We start from the raw sequence: 5866 nt of genomic DNA, 5'->3' as shown, positions 1-5866 counted from the left end.
AATTAGAGTTAGCTTTTCAACACTACTGGTTTTACCTTAATCCGATACTTGAGCAGAAAATTATGGCCAAAATACTATGATATGTGCAGAATCTGAAATTTAATCCAATCCGATTTTGACTCCAATTAGAGAAATTTCGATTTAATCATTTTATTGATTTGGTTAAACATAACTACATTATTTAGGTCTTCTCAAAGTGTGCTTTCTTCCAAGCTTTACATTTTTCACCTTAAAGCTGTATTTTTCCTTTAGCAGCCTACAAGACATTAAAAACACAAATCTAATACAAAATATTATATTAAGATACAGCTAAAGAATTAACTAACGTAAATTTAGGAGTTTAAATATGCAGTATTTTTCTTTTCTTCTTCCACGCCCAATCTCTTCCCCCTCTCTCTTTTCTTCCCATTTTCTCTCTCTCGGCTCCACTGCTCTAGCCGACCCTCTCATTTCTCCCTCTCTTTCCCTCTTCCCGCACAACAACCCGTGAGCCCACGAGCAACCGAACGTGAACTGGGTTCGGTGGGTCTACCCATTTTCTCCGGTGGTTTTCTGCAGAAATTCGTCGGTAAGATTTCTTCTTCCTTCTTCTTGATTTCACTTCCATTCCTTTGATTTTTCTGTGGAACCGGATGGGTTCCCTTTGGGTTGGATTTAGGCCGAAATTCTAGGGCTTTTGTTTTGATTTTTGGGGTTTTGACCGGACGATGTCTTCTCCTTAAATGGGTTTTGGTCTGTGGTTTCAATCTATGATTATTGCTTTGTAATGAGTTGATTTTGAGTAGGAATCATGGTTGATAAATGAGATTAGTGATGGTTCTTTGTAGAGGCCGAATGATGTGTGCCTCTAGGGATTTTGATTCGTGAGGGATATTTATGCTTTGATGGTTTTAAAACAGATTTTGAATTTGTATTTTAGGATCATGGTTGATAGGTTTCTTAGAGTTTGATCTTGTTTATGTTTTTGGGGTTAAATTCGAAAATGCGTATGGATTGTATGGGTGTTCTTTATTAATTGTGTTGTGCCATTTCAAGATGATGTTTTGTGGATTGCTTTCTAGTTGTGATTGAGTTGGTTTTCGGTGGCTATAAGTTAATGGATGTTATGATGGTTTGGTAGTGATTGGACCAATTGGTTGAATATGGATTTTGATGTGAATGTTGTTGGAGTTATGGATTCCAAATTGTGGGCTTTATCGGAGGGGGGTGATTTTGGGAGATTATTGGTTTGAGGATATTATTGTTAATTATTGGTTTGAGAAAAGTTTTAAGTTGGATGAGGATGTTTGAATGTGATAAGTGTGTTTTGAGGCTCTAATTTGGTAAAAGACCTATTTATAGGTTCGTGTTGACTTATAAATATGACTACGAAGTTTAAAGTGTTAGTATGATCATTTGGTAATGCCCACGCGATGTGATTTATTGGAAAGGGTAATTTCGAATTGGAAGATTTAGTGTTAATGCTTGGACGGAGAGAAATGGTGGATTCATGATGAAATGAGGTTTGGTTAATCTCTTCGATATGGCTATTGGTGTGAAAGGAAGGTGCGAGATTGTTGAATGGAGGTTAGGTATTGGTGGGTTGAGAAGAGTTGGAAGTTATTGTGCTTAGACTCTTGGTGTTGACGGTAAATACGATCTAGAAATGGTTAATTGATGATTATGTTAGCCAATGATTAATGCTTTATCATAAGTTGATGTTTTATTGGAAATGAATTTTGAGGGATGTTCTTAGTAGAACCCAAACTTGGTGTAGATTTCTTATCTAGGTAATGTTGAGAGTTAGGCTTTTGGATGTAATTAACATTAGGTGTTGATTTCCTTTAGGATATAAATTGTTGATTGGCTTTAATGGTTATATGGCATAGGGTGAGCTTGTAGTGGATTTTGAGTGCATAGGTGATGGTTGGATATTGGGTCAATTGATGATGATGAATTAGTACATTGAACAAGGATAAGGTCCTATAATCTAAATTACCTAGATGAGCTATAGCTAATAAGAGTAAAGTGTTGCATAAATTAGTAATTGTGTTTAATGGATAAGAACGAAATTTGTCATAAACTTAAAGCCTGAGATTAATATCATAGTAGATAGCGATTATAATGTAGATCACTTAAATAACCCTAAGAGATAGGTGTAAGTTAGTAAGTGATAGGAATACTTGAATAAGCATCCTATACATATATGTAGGTATATGTGTATAGACCAAATACACCAAACTTGCTTAAATGATAAACTGACTATAAGACTTAATTGTTCATAATGATAATTAAGTAACTAAGTAACTAATCTGCCTATTCATGTACATGAGTTCAATATATAATGTGAACTTAGTAAATAAAAATAACAAGCCAATAATGGATTAATAATAATAATGTGTTGTAATAATAATAAAGAGGAAAATAAAATAGTAAATGTGTCTTAAAGATAATAAGCGATATAATGTTAACCTATAACCAATATTAATCTAATAATAATTTAATGTACCTAGTTAGCCTTAGAAGCGAGTAATACAACGTGTGAGCACGCGGGTAGTTTTAGGGTCATAGAATGAGTCCTATAGCATAGTCTAATGTGATAAGTGTTTGCAGGATAGTGTCCGGATTGGAGTCTTCAATGGGTTCTTCAATGTAGAGTTGGAGTCGTAAGTCCAATGCAGCCAAGTGATATTTTACTCACTGAAAAACTATTATTTTTATTTATATTAGAATCGCAAGATATATATGTTTCATAAATTCGAACCAACTGTATGTTGAATATATCTGTTTTGGTTGATTTGAGTAGTTTCAACTATATTCAAATAATATCAATGATATTATGAAATGATGTATGGATGAAATGTGTAGAATTATTTTTAAAGTATTTGAATGTGAGCTACAGTTGAGATTTAAATTATGCAAAGTAAAATGATAAAATTACATGTTAATTGGTTTATTGTATTTGAAGAAAGCATGATTTGTAAAGAATAGAAGAATAGAGTTTGAATTGTAAAGCATAAAGCATGAGCATAAAAGAAATGAAAGGACAAAGTACAAAGAATGAAAGGAATGAAAGGACAAAGCACAAGAAATGAAAGGATTGACATAAGGAATGGAAGGACAATCATGAGCATGCATGTCATCGTTAAATTGTATAATGTTTTCATGATATAGAATATTGTAGTTTTTATGCTAGATGTATTAGTATGCCTAAGAGTTTTAATGGCAAAAGAGCTTATGTATACTGTTATCGTCTAGTTGCATAATTTTAGAACATTGAGCTTGGACGAACAAGAATATTGTCATGGTTTGGTATGAGTAATACAGCGTCCTAGGAGTAAGTAGATGAATTGTCGTGGCACGTCAGTAAGAAGTGCTTGGATACCCGAGTTTTACTCTAGTAACCGCATGGCAACTACGTGCTAGACATGAATTTGTAATGCCCTAGGATTCCGTGTTAACCATGTTCGAAAAATGATAGTAAGCTTGTACTAATGAGCGAGATGGCATGTTTTAAGCTTAGTGTGCTTGGTTTTGATGCTATTGGTTGCGATATCGGTGTGGCTTGGGAGTAGGTAGATGGATTGTCGTGGCACATCAGTAAGAAGTGCTTGGATATCAGAGTCTTACTCTAATAACCGCATGGACAACTATGTGCTTTGACATGAAGTTGTAATGCCCTGAGGCACAGTGTTATCACAGTTAATAATGTTAGGCCTATGTGCATTTGAGCTACCAACATAAAATTATTATTGTAGCTGGGTTTATACGTGGTTGCTTCCAGGCCAATGGAACTTCTACGTATGGGTCCAACTACATAGTATGTTTTAAATGTTTTCTGATAGTCGGTGTTTGCTATATCAGCTATGGGGGTTTTCAAACAAAATTTTATAAATTGGTAGCTGTTATAGTGTTCGCGAGACTAAAAAGAAAAGTTGGTTCATTTGGAAAACTCAGTTAGTTTAATATCACTGAGGTCTCAGTATTATGTACTGAGGCGGTGAACTCATCATTTCACCTATATGGATGTGGCAAACCCCCACAACCGTATAGATGATGTTCCTCTGGCTGCAGGTACTCCGGTCGTAGTGATGATGTTGCACGTAGGATATTATAACCGAAGCTCGCAGCGACGGTCGTAATTGCAGGACCATGGGTGTCTTCAGTTTTATAGGTTTTGTTATGGCTTGTGACGCTTGTGTCACCTAATCTATGTCAAGCCATTTCTGTTATGTATTTGTTATATTGAGGAAAGACTTAAACAGATAGATGTTAAATGACTCTTGTTGTAATTAATTGGTGATAGATGTTTGAGATATGATTTCCGCTATTAGATTTATGTTTTCCGCTGCATAGTTAGATAGATGTCATACTCTGATTTACCAGGTACATATTATGGGATATGCATCACATGTTGGCTTTGCGACAAATCGTCGTGCCACTGTGAAGATCCATTTGTATTTTAAGAGATTAAAGTTTATGAAATGTTTTGTATAAAAAAAAAAAAAAAAAAAAAAAAAAAAAAAAAAAAAAGGGTCGTCACAATACCCATAAACATTTTAAAGCAACTATGTAGTTGACAAACAAGAACTTCAACACAAACACATGATTCATATATCATGATGAGCAAGTTTAACAAGGTGAACATCCACTCATATCATCAAGACATCAAAAATCATTCAACTCATAGCTAGATAATTGAGACAACATATGGTCAAATAAGTGCAAAGTGAGATTAACATAGACTCATGAGGTTTCAATTTTTCTCAAAGCTTGTGTACTTCAAAATTTATAGGAATTTTATTAGATGAAACAACTAAGGTTTAAATCAAAATGTGCATTTTTTTATTTTTTATTTTTATTTTTTTTTTGTGTGCAATGTCTAACTCACTTAAGTTTTCTAATTGACCTATGTAATGAGTGTTGGGCCAGTGACTCCCAAACCAGATAGTTTTAGGGCACTAGATGTAGAAACATCCATAAGGGCTTAATTACTCAAGTCAAAAATGCTACGAAACCAAACTAGCCATACAATAAGCCAAATTGAATTTATCATCTTTTTACATGAACGCTTAATGCTTAATGAGACAAGAGGCTCAGTTACTTAATGAAAACCCAAACTGACAATTTTATTATTTATTTATTTATATTTTTTTGCTTTTTTAAAAAAAAATTAAGCCAAGGTTTTATCAACAAATCATCCTACAAATCTCAAGACAGATTCCTCAATTCAAATCTCATACCTCACAGAACCAATGCTAATATACTTGTGATAATCAATTCAAACAAGTAATGTCTCTCAAATCCAGCAAACGAGTCAAAAAATTCAGATTTTTAATGACATGCAGTGTTCAATATGTTAAACAAACCAATGACATGTAAACCACATTTGCAATGTAATCATGCTCAATCAACAACATTAAACAAGTTTTTTTTTTTTTTTTTTGAAAATTTTTTTTAGAACAAAAAGACAAATTAATAAACAAACAAACAAACAGACAGAGTGTTTTTCCATACCCCCAAACTTGAATTTCACATTGCCCTCAATGTGTAGTATAAAAATATACTACCAGAAGTACATAAACATCAAGGTGTGAAAAAGGGTAGGGCGTCCCCTAAACTTAAACACCAAAACACCTATCGACAAAACTAACAACAATATTTTCTCATAGAAACAAACATCAAAAGGTTAATAGCTGTCGGAAACAAAAATAAAATGAAAAAGGAAAAAGAACTCAGAAATTAAATGCAGAAAATAAAAAAGAAAAATTACCATACTTTCCCTGATCATTTGGATGTCCAAACAATCCCTTCCACCCTTTCTTCTTTAATCTTTTGTAGCACTCTGGAAAGATGTTTTGCCATCTGAGGAGGCCAACTTGCTTGC

At 33.7% G+C, this 5866-nt stretch overlaps 1 long non-coding RNA gene across 1 annotated transcript; it reads left to right on the top strand.

The window, feature by feature from the left end:
* Positions 1-367: 367 nt before the first annotated feature.
* LOC133873711 (uncharacterized) lies at positions 368-4318 on the top strand. The gene is made up of 2 exons (XR_009901147.1): positions 368-568; positions 4033-4318. It is a non-coding gene; the product is annotated as an uncharacterized LOC133873711 (long non-coding RNA).
* Positions 4319-5866: the final 1548 nt, after the last annotated feature.

This window comes from Alnus glutinosa, chromosome 7 (assembly GCF_958979055.1).
Source record: "Alnus glutinosa chromosome 7, dhAlnGlut1.1, whole genome shotgun sequence".
In the NCBI taxonomy this organism is placed as follows: Eukaryota; Viridiplantae; Streptophyta; class Magnoliopsida; order Fagales; family Betulaceae; genus Alnus; species Alnus glutinosa.
Note: the sequence above shows the minus strand (reverse complement) of the source record. Positions and strands in the feature narration are given on the sequence as shown.